Here is a 19,419-nt window from a genome sequence, read left to right on the forward strand (position 1 = left end):
GCCAATAACAAGGCAGAGATGTGTTTTGAATTTCTGGATACAAATGCAGGGTTTCGAGGGCGTGATGACAAAGCTGCACAAAGCTGTAGAAAGCACAACAAGGAAGATGGCAACAACTATTGAACTATTGAACAGCGGCAGCAGCAGCTTTCAATGGAGCGCTCCACTGAAAGTTAAAAGTTCTCTTTTCTGTTGCTGTTGTTCAATAAAAGTACATTTTAAGATCATTTGAGGGGAGAATATTATACTTTAAAGTGTCACTATATGGTCCATTTATCGATTTAAAGCGTAAGTAAAAAAAACTATTTCTGACGTTGAGAGGACCAGCAGACCTAGCTAACGGCGGCCAGGGCTAAGCGCAGCCCGTCTATAGCAGACCTCTCTCAGCATAGTTAAGTGTGAAGGACCGCTGGCTCTGATGGCGATTTTTGACACAGCTTTGGAATCAGTTTTGGAAGGATTAGACTTGGGGTTTTCGTTGAAAAGTGAGCAGGAAGAGACTCTACGCTCATTAATTTTTAAGAAGGACGTACTCATGGTTTTACCAACAGGCTGCTTGTTTACACATCATGCAATTAATAGAGATGTGACCCACTCTCAAAAGTGGCAAAAGGTTACTTTCACTTTTTCTGCTGTTACTGAAAGAGATTTTGATCCAAAAAATAAACCTTATTGCAATCATACCAAAGACCTGGTATTAGCATTTTACCTAACTGATGAAGGTAGATAAGTTGTATTTGTGATAATTAAATTGTGAATTTAAAATCCATCCCAAATGATTAGCTATGTGCTTCAGAAGTTATTATACATTTAAATGCACCTTTGCTGTTGATTTTTTTTTATATATCTCATATACATTTAACCAACAGTCCTACACTATCATCAATACTGTGCAGTCTGACCTTTTGTAATAGGTCACATGGCGTGCCTTATTATAATTCCCAATGAGAAAAATGCTAAGAAAAATTAATGTGTGACTACAGAGAACTTAGGGTCAAAGATGACAGCAATATAATGGCTACCTGATAGTTATCAGACTGGTTCTATTTTTACACCTTTCAACCCTACAGCTAAAAACCTCAGAGGATTTATTCTGAATTGTATTGATAAACCAATAGGAAGTAGCACTGAACAATGGTGTCACTGTGGTAACTGAGGTGTGATTCTGCCTTCAACATCTGAGAGAAAATATTTTGTAGCACCATGTTTTGCTGCATATATGACTGCAAGACTTCTCCATTAAGTTTTTATCAGTTTGCATTTATAGATATCAGAAGCATAAGTCGGTTTAATAAAGTTGAAACTCTTTAAAGGAAGTGTAGGTAAGAAAATTTACACCACGTATTTCAGTAAAAACAAGCTCTATGTACACCTATCTGCACCATAGCAGTATGCATGGTCAAAAATCTTAATACATTAATTTGAAAAGACATAATTGCAGTATTTGTCAAATATTTTGGAAAGAGCACATACAGATATTTGCACACCATACATGCTAACATGTTGTGGACATGTTTCAGTTTAATGACTGCTGCAGTCACGGTGTGTGCATGGGTGTATGTTCTGTGTAAAACAGGAAGGAAACACTCTAGACTCCAATTCTTAGTATGTTTTGCAGCAGGTCCATATGTGAGCATGGCCAAAAAGTTGCTGTTCAGGCTGGGCTTCTTTGGTAAGTGCGCTGTTGAATTTGTACTAGCATTGTGCAAACAATTTTTGTACATTTACATCATATATCTGGTTGAATAACTTCCTCAGGCACTTAAACAACCTTCTATTTATGTCTACTTATGAAACATTGAGAAAACAGCAAAGTTACTTCCAAAACCTTTTTTTGATTAAGATATTGTTTCACTTGTGGATGGTTTTTTTTGTTTTGTTTTTTTCTTTTTCAAATTCCCATTAACAAAAGAGTTCTTTACCTGCAATAATAATTGAACAAAATTCACTCCATAATGTTTTTGCTTTTAAAATGGGAGTACAGAGCATCTCTTAAGAATAATTTTTTCACAGTTTTCTACTTCTATTCGGGTCTCTGTTTGTGGAAACAATCCAAGTCCTAAAAAGCAACAGAAAAATTCCAATTCATTACTAAGTGTTTTGTTGGTGTCTGAAAAACAAGTGGTAAAACTGGTACTTACAGTGACACTAACATGGTGTCAGTCCCAACAGTAAAAGTTTTGCAAAAGAGTGGCCGGATCTCTCTTCGCAGAATAAGTAAAGCCCGGCGTACACTGTGCGATTTTTTTCAATCGTTGCACGCAGCTGCTGCTTACACTATACGACTAACCGCAGGGTTTCATCGTACAGTGTGAGGTCACAGTTCACGATTTTTGTTCGACCTGACACTCTCATGCAATCTACCTGCTCACACTGTGCGACTAAAAACCATGTTTGCTCCGCAGTGAGATGGAGGTTGGTCTGACTCATCTGTCCTGAAGCCAAACAAATAGAAGGTGAATATTAAGTTCACTATAGTGAGCCGTGCTGCCTTGGCAATTTGTGCAATTTTGTGCTGAAAGTCCTAAAAAGAAAAGTCGACAACGTATTTGGAAAAAGACATGGCTGAGTAAATGTGGCTACTATGGTCCGTCAATTTTACAGATAGAACCCTATTTCACTCATTGCATCCCAGCCATGCTTCTGTGTTTACATCTGAGAGGAAGGATAAAAAGAAGCGATTTGCCCACAAGGGTTGGGAGAAAATCAAACATGTTTTTATATTCTCCCGACCTCACGAGTCCTGATCTGGAGGTAGTCATGAGAGGCTGATCACCCATCGTAACCCCCTGTATGTGATAAGTTAAAATGGTAGATATTATCAATTAGACCATAAGAGAATTAATTGAATTCATTATTAAAAAAAAATGGTAATACATTAAGAAGAGAAATCAAAAGTGGGTAATCTGGAAAATCATCTGATTTAAAAAGGGTTAAAACGCTAAAAAGTGGTTTGCCTTACATGGATATTTTCTTCCTGATTGTGTAATTTGTGGTTAAGATGTGTGAATTTACAGTTTACGAGGCGATCTTGAACTAGACATGACGCTGTCTGTCTCCGCCCACATGCCTGGAGATGCCGCGGTCTTTTCCTCATTAGAGTAAAAGTTCTCGCTGAGGAAACATCTCTTTTCGTTGTTTTTATTCCTCCCCATTTTCAGGTATGTTGTCACTGTTAAAAATATTTAGCATGATTTTAGTATTCAGCTAACATGTTAAAGCAATGTTAAATGTGTTTGTTATAATTTAAGTTATTCAGAAGTGTAGTTATGTGTGTAAGTGTGGGCGTGTCAGTTGGCTCCCTGCTAGAACGCACCGACCATCACAAAGTTGTAAGGGGCGTCGCCATTTTGAATCGTTTGTAGATGCGCATAAACGCTTTTGGTGGTGTATTTTGCACTTATTTCGGAGGTTTTGCACACATTTATTTTTGTAAGAGTTTTTATTACATTACTAGTTTGTGTTGAAGCATAAAGTTGTTTTTCTAATGTGTGAGGAAACAGTTTAATGAACAAAGCTACTTATTAGTTGTTTAATGGGTTATATGATGTGCTTCATTTCTTTTATTAAAATAAACACGTTTTGGTTTTATAATGTTAATCTCAGAGGACCTGTTGCTTGTTGTAGGGCTTATGCCTCAGGTAAATACTATATTAGTAAGATGTGTGCTTTCTCTGTACCCAGGCGTTTTTGCTGTAAGATTTTATAAATGTTAATTTTTGTAAAACCAATATTTGATTAGAGTAAAAGTTCTCGCTGAGGAAACATCTCTTTTCATTGTTTTTATTCCTCCCCATTTTCAGGGGCGTAACATTTTGGAGGCACCGCTGGGATTGCTGTCCAGATGTCCAGTTGCCACAGCCTGGTTACTGAATTCTGAATCTGCAAAATCCCCACACTAAACCCAGAAAGGTATCAGGTACACAAAAGATCATCTGCTTCAAAGTTAACATGATGCCACTGGAAGAGCTACAAGAGGAGGTAGTAGGAGAGTTGCACACCCTGACTAAAGACAGTTTACTGGAAGTTTGTGATTTTCTCAACATATCTGGCAGTCAAAGGGAAGATGTTAAAGGAAAATCCCGCATATCACTGTTAACTCATATTATGAAGTATCTTGAGGGAGAGGAAGTAGCATCTCTTGAAGACAAGGGAATGTCGAGGTGGTTGCTACTGAAAGACAAACTTACATGTGTGCTCAGTGGAATGGAAAATGGGACACAACAAACAGAACCAGCTAGTGAAACAAAGGTACCAGGAGGAACAAATAAGAGGCAGGAAGTGGGACTTGATCAGGTTACCTCAGTAAATGCTACCGCTGATAGTAATGTGCACCAGCCCCACAGCACTGTCAGTCAGCAAGTAAGCCAGCCCCTCCCACCCAATGCTCAGTCACATGCAGGCTCATACTGGCGCAAAGACTTTAAGATTTCTGGTCAAATTGGTGAACCAGGTCAGAGAGATAAACTAACATTTTCTAGCCTTGCTCATCAGATAGAGAATGGACTAAGTAGAGGTTATCCTGAGATTGAAATCACAGATGCAGTAATGAGGGCTATCTCCCCCGGTTCACAGTTGCGCAGTTACTTAGAGGGAGAAGCTCACCTATCACTTCCCACACTAAGACGCATTTTGCGGTCCCATTTCCAAGAGAAGAGTGCTACAGAGCTTTATAAGCAGCTTGCTTCTGAAGCACAACATAGCAAAGAAACCCCTCAAAGTTTTCTCATGAGAGTTTTGGACCTAAGGCAAAAAGTACTGTTTGCATCCCAAGAGTCAGAATCAGGGCTTAAGTATGATCCAGCTCTAGTCCAGCGTATGTGTTTACATACCATACTTACGGGACTCCAGAATGACAGTATTAGGATAGATATGCAGCCCCTCTTGGTAGACACTAAGACGGCAGATGAGCTTTTGCTTGAGAAGTTGAACATTGCCTGCGCTAATGAGACAGAAAGAAGGAACAAGAAGAGGTTTAGTGCCCCACACCCAGTTACAAGCGCAAGTGTCGTCCAGTGAGAGGAAAAGCCCCCTGCAAAGAGCCATGTGCAGGAAGCCAAAGTAAAGGTACCCCCTGAACTGTTGACAGAATTAGCAGAACTTAAAACAGGTATTGCGTCTCTAAAAGCCCTTTCCACAGAGATAGCTCAGATTAAGGAGACATTGCAGCAGCCTATGTTTCAGCCACAGCCACCTGTACCACCACAACAGCTGTATTATCACAACTACAGCCAGCCTCAAGCACCTGCAACAATGCAGCCTCAGTATGCACCTCACCTGCGCCCTAACCACCCTGCATATACTCCAAGGAAGTGTTTTGGTTGCCAACAGGCTGGTACAGATGAAGGTTACATGCATTGCTACCAATGTGGGAGCGGAGAACATTTCCAGGCTGGGTGCAGAACCAGACCAATGAGACCATCAAGAGAGGCTCCTTTAAACGGGAAGTGGTTACCCCTGCGGGACGAGTGTTAACCATAGCCAGCGAAAGGTCCCAAAAATGTGTAAATTGTGGCAATGGGGGTTCACTAGGGACACAAAAAATTTGCTCATCCTGTAAAAAGGCACTGTATTGTTCCAGATCATGCCAAAAACAACACTGGGAGGAACATAAGAGAAAATGCACTCACATGACAAATAACAGTGAGAGTGAACAAAAGGACTACAGGGAGAAAAACACCCAATATTTACCCCCCCCAGTTCAAGTCGTCCACCCTCGCAAAGTCACATCGCTAGTTGGCAGGCAGTGTCTGGTCGAATGCTACCTGAATGGTCATCAACTCCAAGCTTTATGGGACACAGGCTCTCAAGTGTCAATAATTGATGAAAGATGGAAGGAGCAGCACTTACCAAATGAAAGGCTGAGAGATGTTTCAGAAATTCTGGACTCACCAAATGATCTAACATTGACTGCAGCAAATGGAACTGAAATGCCTTACCTGGGATGGATTGAAATAACTTTCCAACTTGCCCCTGAATGCGACAAAACAAAGGAACTGATCATTCCAGCGCTGGTGATGAAAGGCTGTCGTTTGTCTCATCCCATCATAGGTTTTAATGTAATTGAACACATCCTTGCAAAAACAGAGAAGGCAAAAAGGTACAGTGCAGTGAGGAAAACTGTCCCCAGTCTCAAAAGAAACAAGGTAAGAGCATTTATACAGGCAGTTAGCGCAGAGCAGATTGACAAGTACGCAGTGAAAACTAAGAAAGAGAAGGTTACAGTCACAAAACACTGCAGCATTCAGATTGAGTGCAGTGTAGCTGCCCTGCCCTTTAAAGAGGACATGACTATGTTATTCCAACCAGACATACAACCCAGATGGCCAGATGATCTGGAGTTTTATGACACGTTAGTTCAAGTAAAGAAAGGGGTTTTCCCAGTTATCACCATTGATGTTTCTAACCCAACAGATCATGACATTGTTTTGCCAGGGCGCACAGAAATTGGCACAGTACAAAACATAACCACTTTGTTGCCGGCCCAGATTTTTGAAAACACTGCAACACCAGCCTCAGTAAACCATACCAGCATCCAAAACTCATGTGATTCTACCGAACAGTGGGACCCACCTGTAGATGTTAGTCACTTAACTGAGAATCAGAGACGGGTAGTTAAACAAATGCTTAGAGAAGAGTGCTATTCCTTCTCCAGATCAGAAAATGATATTGGCTGTATCGAAAGATTACAAATGACTATATCTCTCAAAGACGATGAACCAGTCAAACGCACCTACTCAGCAGTGCCTAAGCCTCTGTACCAGGAGATGAAGGGCTACCTCCATGATCTAATAGCACAAGGCTGGATAAGGAAGTCAAATTCTTCCTACTCTTCCCCTGTCGTGTGTGTCAGGAAGAAGGATGGCACCCTCAGGTTGTGTATCGACTATAGGGATCTGAACAGGAAGACCCATCCTGACCGCCAGCCTATACCTAGGGTCCAAGACATCATGGATGGTTTGGGTGGTAATTCATGGTTCTCTCTCCTAGACCAAGGAAAAGCTTACCACCAGGGATTCATCTCTGAAGAAAGCAGACCACTAACAGCTTTTGTTACCCCATGGGGACTTTATGAATGGATACGTATGCAATTCGGCTTCATGAACGCCCCTGCGGCCTTTCAGCGTTGCATGGAGGAGTGTTTGGAAGGACTCCGGGATAATATCTGTATTCCCTATCTGGACGAAACTCTGGTTTTCAGTAAAACCTTTGAGAGTCATGTGCACGATGTAAGAAAAGTGCTGCAACGCCTCAGAGAGCATGGCATCAAACTCAAGCCAAGTAAGTGTGACCTCTTCAAACCTGAAGTCCGTTATTTGGACAGAATCATCTCAGCAGAGGGTAGCAGAGTTGATCCCACAGATTTTGAAGCAGTTAGAGCTTTGAAAGACATCAGACCAAAAACAGTGGGCCAACTCAGGAAAATGCTTGGTCTACTCACCTATTACAGACAGTACATCAAAGATTTTTCCAGGAAGGCCAGCTGTCTGTATGACCTCCTTAAAGCAGATACAGATCAAGTTTGTAACAACCCAAAGAAAACTAAAAGTAAAAAAATAAGTCATGTCGTGCCCTCAACTAAGCCAATCACATGGACCGATGAACACCAACAGGCACTGGAATGGTTGATTGATTGTTTGCTTCACCCACCAGTGTTGGGTTTCCCTAATTTTAGTAAGCCATTCGTTGTACACACTGACGCATCCCACCAAGGCTTGGGAGCAGTATTGTATCAGCACCAGGACGGCAAACTTAGAGTCATTGCTTACGGCTCTCGCACCTTAACAGCAGCGGAGAAGAATTATCACTACCATGCAGGCAAGCTTGAATTTCTAGCACTAAAATGGGCAATCACAGAGAAGTTTCGAGACTACCTATACTACGCACCAACCTTTACTGTGTATAGCGACAACAACCCACTAACCTACATCTTGTCTACAGCAAAACTGAATGCGACCACCTCCAGATGGGTTGCAGAGCTGGCTGATTTTCACTTTACAATAAAGTACAGATCAGGGAGAGCGAATGGTGATGCAGATGCCTTGTCAAGGATGCCGCTGGATGTAGAGTCACTGATAAGCGAATGTTGTAAGGAGCTTCTACCTGATACTATCACTGCCATGATCCAGGCAGTTGAGGTACAGAAAGAGTCTAATGTAAATTGGTCAATTTCTGCTGTTTCCATGTCAGTCTCAGTCGAAGATGATGACGCCCCTGCATCATTCAACCCCATACCGAAAGATCAGCTAGGAGAGGCGCAAATGTCTGACCCTGTCATCCACCCTGTGCTTGTTTGTAAACAGTCGGATTCAAAACTGTCACCACAGGAAATAAAAGCACTCCGCCCGGAGACAAGATGTCTTTTAAGAGAATGGGACAAACTAACATTAGAAAGTGATGGTATTTTATACCGGGCCATAAGTTCTCATAAGCAATTGGTCCTACCAGAGCAATACAAACAAACAGTGCTTGAAGAACTGCACAATAACATGGGACATCAGGGTGTAGACCGCACAGTTTCTCTGGTACGTGATCACTTCTTTTGGCCGTATATGCGTTCTGACATTGAACACTGTGTGACTAGAGCCTGTACTTGCCTCAAGCAGAAAAAGCCATGCCATGAAACAAGAGCTCCCCTAACCAATATTGTGACAACACAGCCCTTTGAACTGGTCTGTATTGATTTTCTCCACCTTGACAGATGCAAGGGGGTATATGAGTACATCCTTGTAATCGTTGATCATTTCACGCGCTTTGCACAAGCTTATGCCACCACGTCAAAGTCAGGAAAAACTGCTGCAAATCTCATCTTCAATGACTTTGCCCTGAAGTTTGGGTTCCCCACCCGTATCCACCACGATCAAGGGGGAGAGTTTGAAAACCAGCTGTTCTCTCAGTGACATGGCTGGGTCTAGGACGACACCCTATCAAATGGAAATGGTAAAGTGGAGCGAATGAATAGGACATTGTTACAAATGCTTAAGACACTGACTGAGACACAGAAATCAAACTGGAAGGAATCTCTGAACAAACTGGTGTATGCCTATAACTGCACCCGCTGTGAAGTCACAGGTTATTCACCATTTTTCCTTCTGTTCGGTAGATCACCAAGGCTTCCAGTTGATATGCTTTTTGGCTTGTATGCAGACTCAAGTTTCAGCAACCAGCGAGAGTATGTAGAGAAATGGAAACAGGGAATGGAAGAAGCATATGCTATTGCAAATGAACATGCTCAAAAGGCTGCTCAAAGGAGTAAAAGGCAGTATGACACAAAAATCAGGAGTTCTGTGCTACAGTCTGGTGAACGCGTCCTGATTAAAAACCTGACACCAAGAGGAGGCCCAGGGAAACTCCGTAACTACTGGGAGGACACAATCCACACAGTGGTTAGACAAATGGGACCTGACATGCCGATTTATGAAGTGCAACCAGAAAAGGGTAAGGGACGTTCCAGGATCCTGCACAGGAACTTGCTTATGTCCTATGACTACTTACCATTAGAGACACAGCTAGAAGTAACTAAAAATGACAAAGGCAAGGAAAGAGAGAGGCACCACCATGCATCTGAACCACAAGAGTCTGATGAAGATAGTGGGGATGAGTATGGCCTTCATTATAAGCCACTTCAAGCCCCCTTATTTCCAGCAGAATCAAAGGAGAGCAGTGCTCAACCAGATATGGATCCTGACTACAGACCTCCACCTGTAAAAATGAGTGTTTTAGTCCCTGCTATGCCACCGGTACATTCTTTTGTTGGAGAGCAGCAGGAGGAGCTCAACACACCTGTTAAAAACATGCTGGATGAAGAAGGAAACATACCTGCTGTGTCTCTGCCCTATCACTCACCACATGCCCCACCTGCATCAAATACTGCTGCCGAACCTGAGGAGCCAACATACCAGTTGCCACCAAGACAAAGACGCCCACCAACGCATATGACCTACGATCAGCTTGGTGTCCCTTCCTGCTACAGTATTCAGCCACCACCACAGTTGTCACCTGTCCATCCTGGTTTAGGATTAGTCCCCTGGATTCCATCGCTACACCCCTACTATCTGCAACCACCTTGTAAGTATGTATAAACTGGAGCAGGAGCAGGAATCTACAGCATTGACACATTACCAAGAACTATGAACGGTGTGCATAGCGTCACCATAGACAATTCATGGCCTGCTCCACAGACTATTCCTCTAGATCATTGACATTTTTGGACTGTTGATCGAGGGTATATGGAAATGGTGTTTATGGACTGATTATACAGTGGTTGTTGGTTGTTTTTGAACTGAGATCCTGGTCCTCTGTAAAAGCATCAGTCTGTAGAAAAGGACTTTTAATCCAAATTCAAAAGAGACTGTTTGATTCGATTGTTTTCATGTCGGGACGACATTTATTTTGGAGGGGAGAGTGTGATAAGTTAAAATGGTAGATATTATCAATTAGACCATAATAGAATTGATTGAAATCATTATTTAAAAAAAACGGTAATACATTAAGAAGAGAAATCAAAAGTGGGTAATCTGGAAAATCATCTGATTTAAAAAGGGTTAAAACGCTAAAAAGTGGTTTGCCTTACATGGTTTATTTTCTTCCTGATTGTGTAATTTGTGGTTAAGATGTGTGAATTTACAGTTTACGAGGCGATCTTGAACTAGACATGACGCTGTCTGTCTCCGCCCACATGCCTGGAGATGCCGCGGTCTTTTCCTCATTAGAGTAAAAGTTCTCGCTGAGGAAACATTTCTTTTCATTGTTTTTATTCCTCCCCATTTTCAGGTATGTTGTCACTGTTAAACATATTTAGCATGATTTTAGTAATCAGCTAACATGTTAAAGCAATGTTAAATGTGTTTGTTATAACTTAAGTTATTCAGAAGTGTAGTTATGTGTGTAAGTGTGGGCGTGTCAGTTGGCTCCCTGCTAGAACCATCACAAAGTTGTAAGGGGCGTCGCCATTTTGAATCGTTTGTAGATGTGCATAAATGCTTTTGGTGGTGTATTTTGCACTTATTTAGGAGGTTTTGCACACATTTATTTTTGTAAGAGTTTTTATTACATTACTAGTTTGTGTTGAAGCATAAAGTTGTTTTTCTAATGTGTGAGGAAACAGTTACCTTTTAATGAACAAAGCTACTTATTAGTTGTTTAATGGGTTATATGATGTGCTTCATTTCTTTTATTAAAATAAACACGTTTTGGTTTTATAATGTTAATCTCAGAGGACCTGTTGCTTGTTGTAGGGCTTATGCCTCAGGTAAATACTATATTAGTAAGATGTGTGCACTCTCTGTACCCAGGCATTTTTGCTGTAAGATTTTATAAATGTAAATTTTTGTAAAACCAATATTTGATTAGAGTAAAAGTTCTCGCTGAGGAAACATTTCTTTTCATTGTTTTTATTCCTCCCTGTTTTCAGGGGCGTAACATGTACACTACACGACTCACGACGCACCATCAGGCTGAAAGTCGGCCCAATCGAAAGATTCTCGCATGGAAAATCATCCCTAAAATCGCACAGTGTATGCCGGGATTAAGGTTCCCCAAGCTTTTTTGAACAACAGCTAATCCTTGTTAAGAGTTGGGTACCATGCAGTCAATATTAGACTTTTGTTATCTTGTTTTAAAAAAAGTACATTGTGAAATGAATAGAAAAAAGAGTCAAGACATTGACAAGGTTATAAACAATGATTTGTATTTGGAATAAGAAGTTTTTTTTACATCAAACTTTGCTTTCGCCCAAGAATCCTACATTTGCAGCAATTACAGCATTGTTGAGGTAATCTGGAGAAATTGTAGCCCACACCTCCAGAAGCAGCTCCCACAAGTTGGATTGGTTCGATGGGCACTTCTTGCATACCATACAGTCAAGCTGCTCCCACAACAGCTCAATGGGGTTCAGATCTGGTGACTGCGCTGGCCACTCCATTATTGATAGAATACCAGCTGCCTGCTTCTGCTCTAAATAGTTCTTGCACAATTTGGAGGTATGTTTAGGGTCACTGTCCTGTTGTAGGAGGACATTGACTCCAATCAAGCGCCGTCCACTGGGTATGGCATGGCGTTGCAAAATGGAGTGATAGCCTTCTTCATTCGGAATCCCTTTTACCCTGTACAAATCTCCCACCTATTCAGCATCAAAGCAAACCCAGACCATCACATTAACTCCACCATGCTTAACAGATGGCATCAGGCATTGTTCCAGTATCTTTTAATTTGTTCTGCATCTCACAAATGTTCTTTTTTGTGATCCAAACACCTCAAACTTGGATTCATCCGTCCACAACACTTTTTTTCAACAACACTGACCTAAATCCAATGGAACATCTCTCGGACATTATGTTTCAATGATCCGACGCTGCCAGGTTGCATCTCAGACTGTCCAGGAGCTCAGTGATGCCCTGGTCCAGGACGCCATCTGTCGTGTCATTAGGAGCATGCCCCAACTTTTTCAGGCATGCATAAATCCACGTTGGGGCCATAGAAATTACTGAATACTATTTTGAGATGCTGCAATAAATTTCAGCAAAATGGACTAGCCTGCCACATAATTCTTTCACTGTAACCTTTGGGGTGTCTTTGAATTCAGCCCCCTGTAGGTAGATCATTTTAATTTACATCAAATGATGTGGCATCCTTTTGTTCCTTACCCAGTCCATATCAGTATAAATAAACAGCATGTTTTTTCCCCATTGAGATCTGATGTGTGTTCAAAGTGTTCCTTTAATTTTTTTTAGCAGTTTATATATAGATATATATATATATATATATAGATATATATATATATATATATATATATATATATATATGTGTGTGTGTGTGTGTATAGAGCACTGCTGATTCTGAAGGCCGTGGGCAGCTATGATTGACATGGAATGTGATTCGACAAAAAATATAACAACCACATAAATGTAATGGAAGCAACCCAGCCAAGATAAACGCTACAAAATTAAGAGAATGTATGGTTTGTAAGAAAATATTCAGCTGACTTGAAGGAAATTAAAGTTCAGGTTACGAATGCAGGTTAGTTTTCTGATTGATTTTAGTCCAACATAGAACGCTTTGAAGGCCCTGACTGCCCACAACTGTTGGAAAAGCAAGGGATCTCCAAAGTTTGGGAAAACTTGGGCCAAGCTGCATTGCTGGATGGGTCTGTGTTTGAATGACCCAGCCAGGAAGCTTTGTGCTTTTCGGTTTTCTGGTTTTCTATCTAAGTGTTGAACTTCTGAGTCACTCTTGTGGACTCAGAGAAAAGTTTAAAGACAGTCTGTTTACACACAGTTAGAGACTCTATGTGGCTTCAGCACTACTTAACTTGAGCAGAGCTTGAGGAATGAAGTCCATTTAGCCACCTTTTATTTTTTCTCTCAAAAATGATCAGTGTCTGAGTTGATACCTTTTTTCCCGAGCATGGTAGGTCAATTACCTTGTAGTGGATTAAGGTAGTTGTCTAACCCACCTGCAGAACACTCCCAGGAGACAACACTGTCTTTAAAAGGTTTATTTACACAGAACGTATGAATATTGCAGAGGTTGTAGAAGTCATCTTGGGACGGGAGTGGCAGAAGCTCTGGAAGGGCAGTAGAGCATGAATGGCAGGTTGATTTTGAATAAGGGAGCTTGAGAGTTCTTAATTTGGAGATCATGTGAATCTGCCAGGGAGGAGTTAAGATGTGATCTGGGTGTTGGCAGAAGGGTTGAATCCAAATGTGGTTGTGGCTGAGAAGGGTAGAAGAGTTTTGAGAGCACTTCACAGCAAGTTTGTCGAGAACCATCACGACAAAGGAGAAAACACATAAGGGTAGTGAAAACCAGAAAAAAAAATTCTAGGAGTCTGGATGGATAGGAGATACTACTTAGGGTTAACCATCTGGCACTGAAGTACTGTCAGCCAAATCCTTAAGTGGTATAGTGTTGATAAGGAACAAGTGCAGAGGAACGAAACCAACCACACTCCCAGATACTTCTGGATGGTGGTCTTGTAAACTGCAGCAAAAAAATACGACAAAACTCCCAGCCCCATCACAATATCCCTTTGATGAGTTTCTGTCAGCTGTAGGAACTGTGGTACATCAGAAAAACTGCCTCTTGCTGCGCCAATCTTCATGGGAACCCTCATTGGGCTTTGGTCACCAAATATTTAATTGTTCTTACTCACGTCTGAAATTTAGCAGGCATTTCTTTTTAAAAAAGTGGAGAAATATCAGGTGACAGAGAGCATGAGTGGGGTCTCTCTACACCAGCAGGTATGTCAGTTAAATCTTAGTTGCCTGCTAAGATTTAACTGGCTTCAGTTAGCATATATTAAGATGGCTTTAGTGTTTCCTGCAATTTATTGTATCAATTTTTGTTGCATTTAGTGTCAATGTGTGTGTTACACAAGTTTGCTGCCAAATAAAGGACGGTTATAGCGATATTGTCTTTTTCTTCATGCATATGTTATTTTTTATAGCTTTACTATAGTCTCTAGAATTTGCAAACCAGCTGATATTGTTGTTGGATTGCATACATTTAAAATAACTCATTGTCTCCAACTTCATCTGGGACTGGGTTGCAGGTTAGCTGTTTCAGCACAGCAGAGACTCTCAGATTGCCCTTTCCCCTGACACCTCCTCCAGCTCCTCTGGGAAAAGCTTGAGGTGCTCCAAGGCTAGCTTAGAGATGTAGTCCCTCCAACGTGTCCTGGGTGGTTCCCTGGGCCTCCTCATGGTGGGATGTTGGCATCTGAAAGAGATGTCTAAGCAAACACAGCTGACTCCTCTCTAAATGGAGAAGTGGGTCTATCCGAGGCTCTCCCAAATGTTTGAGCTCCTTACCCTGTCTCTTAGGGAATGCCCCACCACCCTGCGGAGAAGCTCATTTCAGCCACTTGTGTCAGAGATATTGTTTTCTTGGTCATGATTCTGATAGCAAAACCCTAGGTGAGGGTAGGAATATAGATTGACCAGTATATTGAGAGCTTTGACTTTTCACGCTATCTCTTCACCACAAGAGGATCTATCAGCCTCCTGCTCCACCTTCCCTCGCTCTTGAACGGGACCACAAGATATTTGAGCTCCTCCACTTAAGGAAGGAATTCTCATCCTATCTGAAGGGGACAGGTCACCTTTTTCTGATCGAGAACCATTGTCTAAGACTTGGAGAAGCTAATTTTCATCCCAGTCACTCCAAACTTAGCCTAGGTTGTCCTGATGCCAAGTTCACTGGTGGACATCCTTATGCTTGAACATTATGTTTAGCAGCAGAATCACTGTGTGTTCAGCCAGGTCCCACCAGGAAGAGCCCGACCACCAGGTCCTCGGTAATGAACCTTAACCCCAGGCCTTGCTCCTGGGTGAAAGCCCGCAACCTCCCCATCTATTTTTAAGCTGCTCTCCTTCATGTCATGTCTCAGTTGTTAAAAACTATGCTGATGTAGGCTCTTATTTTCTACTCATAACACTTTTTTCTATTTTTGGGTACTTTCTCTTTCCTTGGCAAAGAGCATGGATGGGCCTCCATTACAACAGAAAACAAGAAGTAAAATTATCTACTGTCATTTTTTTTTTTTTTTTTTTAATACTCCTCCAACAACAACGGCTGTTAGCTTTGTTCTGATGGGTTAAGGCACTAATTAAATTGACCTTTACACCCACTATGGGTTTGTATGAAATTTTTGCTAGAACTGTAAACCATAACAAAGTTTTGCAAATAGCCCAGATGCAGTCAGCTGTTGGAGCAGCAGACACAAAAAGCTGAAGCAGATTCTTGAATATTTAATTAACCAAAAGGTTAATTAAATATTCAAGAGGTGGGGGGATGATGACAAACCACCAAAGAGTGACTGAACAGGAGGAGAATATATATTGGAGAGAGAAACAAAGACCAGGCTAATTAGCAGATTGGAAGCAGGTGTGAACAGAAGCAAGACAGGAGCTAGCGAAAAGGAGACTAACACAAGAGGTCAAACAAAAAAATATCTAGGAACTCAAATACAATCAAAAATACCTAGAACAGAAGAATGGCAATAAGACCAATGAAAACTCAGAGATAAAACTTGAACAAAACCAAGACATGACCAATATTTATATGGAAAACCGTTGGTTACAAATCAAATGTGGGACAGCATGTGAAAGTTATTCAAATATTTTTTTTGTTTTGTTTTAGGAAGAATGAACAGATTTGGGCCATTTAGACTGCCATGGGTGGCATGTAGGTAAAGAAAAACTGACTTGGGTTTAATTTACCTGGTCTTTGAATTTGGACTAATTTACACAGAAGGAGACAAACTAAGACACAAAAAAAAATTTAACCAAAAAAGAAAAGAATTACAAAGGTCAGAGGTAAATGTATGTCAATTCACAAAGAACAGAGCACTAGAATGAAGAAACTAAACACACAAACCACCCACCATGCTGCCCTATGGTAATAACATTTGTAACATTAATAAACAATGCTGAAAAAAAGCAAACCCAGGAGTGTCAATTTGCAAGCATAGCTGGTTGCATCAGCAGTATCACTTTAGCCAGATCCAAAAGACAACATTGGTCAAAAATTGGATAGAAGAGCTGATGACTGAGCTGCTGCTTTTAAGCTTCTTCTTAAAAGAAGCTTAAAAGATTTAGGACACTGTTGAAGGACTTGTGATGTAGAAATATTAACAGCCAAGCAGCAAGCTCAGAATAAAGCTCCTTCGTACCTGTACATCAACATCAGTGTCATCTTATCTCTCCTACCACCGATCCAGGTTATTCCCATATGTTATTATAATGACATTGTTTTTTTTTGTGAAAAACTCATTTGCTGTATTGTTTTAGAAATATAAAATACTCCTCTGGAGAGGAAAAAAGAAATGTTAGGGTTTCACATTGTTTTTTTCACCTGTCTGACCATCTGATAGTAGCTTGGATATGGTTTATTTTATTTAATATTGTTTATTTGACAACTTATCATTTTTATTTAAGAGATATTATATCTGTTATTGTTTTTGTTTTGTTTTTTCATTTTACTATGTTAAAACATTGGATTTGATCAAATAATTAATTTCTTATATTTATTTTAGTGATCTGGACAGTCTGCCATGGTTATACTGAAGGTGAGACACTGATTCTATCAAACCTTTTTCTTTTTGTATCTATATCATTCTTATTTTTGTCGAATCTCAAGGTCTCTTTTCTTTTGGGTTATGGTATAATGACTTTATTCTTGAGTCTGTTAGAAGATATCAAAGTAAATATTAGTATACCTGCATGTTACATGCAAACAATCAAGGTAATTCCTGCTATTTTTTTAATTTTTGTCAATATTCTTACAAAAAATGTGTATGTCAACAGTCTCTAAGCCAACAGTGATCCAACAGCCCAGTGGGTCTAACATATACAGAGGAGAAACAGTCACTCTGAGATGTGAGATCTATGAGGGTGGAGGAGCTCAGTGGAAGGGAGACCAACCAATGGATATACAAGATATTTTTTTGAAATTATTCACCCGTAATCCAGATGTATTTGAGAAATAGGACACATACAGGAATAAAACATTCCATTACATGTTTGAGAGCAGCAACATTTATTTGTAATAAATTCTACATGAATTAAGTCTGCCATTCAAAGTTTGCTCAACCATAACAACCAGTTATTCTTTCATCGTGAATGATTGAATTACTGAAAAGGCATTTCTAAAGATTGGTAATTGTGTTAAAAGAGCCTCCCACCAAAGTATGCAATAGTATGGTTACATTTTTTCAGTTTTTTTCTTACTTTTTCCTTTAAACCTAACAGCAGATAAACCCAGAGCCACACTGAGAGCAGAGAAAACAATCATACCACTAGGGGGCAGTGTTAGACTGACCTGCTCTGTGGATGGATCTGCTGACTGGAAGTTCGACTGGTTCAGAAATGGGAAACAATATGCTGTCCGGACCAGAGGAAACATTGAGCCATACAGAGTCATCAGTATCTCAGAGGGAGGTCTATACAGCTGCAGAGGAGGAAGAGGAGATCCAGTTTTTACAACAGAAACAAGCAAAGAAATCTCTATTAGGAAAACTGGTGAGTTTTGCACTTCATTCTAAACTAAAACAACAAAGTTGATCTAATTTTCGATTAAACCCCATTGATCTTACTTCCAATATTTATTTCAAGATCAAGCCTTTGATTGTTTTATTTCGCTATTTTGATGTTAAAATGTGGAATTACTAATTACCTTAATAATTTATGTATTACTGAAACAAAAACAAAACAAATAGAAAATATACTTGGAACACTTTAGTTTTTAGTTGAATTAAATTAAAATTGAAGGAATGTTTAAAGGGTCCAGCCACATATGACACACATACCTATGAAAGAAGAGAAAATCCATATAGTTGTGTTAAGCTAAAGCAAAATAAACCAGACATCAGTACTTATAGTCTTTATGTAGTTCTTTATGTAGTTATTTTTTAACCAGGCACTATCAGCAGACATAAACATTGTTTTATGCTGCTGCCATCTGCTGGCAGTATTCACTCATGCATCATTAAAGCAGTTTTAGCTCCCACTTGAGTGATCACCCATGTTCATATTGTATTCCAAGCAGGGCCGGTTCTAGCCCTTTGGTTGCCCTAGGTGAGATTGAGTTTTGCGCCCCCCCCCCACCCCCCATCACTTTTGCTGTGCGAAATACCAGTACTGTTTTCAGCATCTGTTTAGTGCTTCATTGAGTTGTGTTTACAGTTCCACAAAGAGTGCTGTGCGGTGAATTGTGCCTACAGTTGTGCAAAGTGTGTGTTACAAAATTGCAAATTGAGTGCAAAGCAGTGTTTGTTCTTTTAGTTTTGTGAACTCAGTGAGTGGATTTGCTATAAGTATTAATAGTTTTAGAAATTGTGCTATAAGAATCAAGGTTGTGTTTAAGCATTCAGAAAAAACTGTAACTTAGCATGGAGTGATGCATAGACAAATACCAGAATAGGTTTCAGTACCTTTTCTTTTTTATTATTTTAAATAATTTATTACACACTCAAAGTTAGGACTGTGCAAAAACACTTTTAACCATCTGTAAGGACACTTAGGTAAAGTATAACTAAAAAACTGGATTGAATCATTGAATGAATTTATTTCAGACAATTAACAAATTTAACACACATTAAACAAATATTAAATAAATCAATTTCAGAAATTACCAAATAACAATAAAAAATAATAAATTTAAGAAATTCTTCAACCAAGGACTACATAAAAAAGTAATTGATAAACATTAAATTAAATTTTCTGTTCCAGTTCAATTAAATCATTTCAACATAAATAGTGTAACACAAATAGAAATGAGATAAACACAATTTTCCTCTAAATAAAATATATCAGGTATATTTACCCTGATTTCTGACATTGATTAGTGATTAAAGAAAGGATTAACCCTCTACAAACAAAAGTGCTTTTATGAATACCATTACAAAATTAAAAGTTTGAA

The 19,419-nt window shown here is 39.9% G+C and overlaps 1 protein-coding gene and 1 long non-coding RNA gene across 2 annotated transcripts in view; both read left to right on the forward strand.

The window, feature by feature from the left end:
• The window catches only part of LOC119789309 (obscurin-like), a 92,796-nt gene that overhangs the window by 62,668 nt on the left and 10,709 nt on the right, over window positions 1-19,419 (forward strand). The gene's annotated exons all lie outside the window — the stretch shown is intronic.
• LOC119789322 lies at window positions 1,622-17,409 on the forward strand. The gene is made up of 3 exons (XR_005281568.1): window positions 1,622-1,672; window positions 17,036-17,068; window positions 17,307-17,409. It is a non-coding gene; the product is annotated as an uncharacterized LOC119789322 (long non-coding RNA).

This window comes from Cyprinodon tularosa, unplaced genomic scaffold, assembly GCF_016077235.1.
Source record: "Cyprinodon tularosa strain WSP-4 unplaced genomic scaffold, ASM1607723v1 ctg1096, whole genome shotgun sequence".
Lineage (NCBI taxonomy): Eukaryota > Metazoa > Chordata > Actinopteri > Cyprinodontiformes > Cyprinodontidae > Cyprinodon > Cyprinodon tularosa.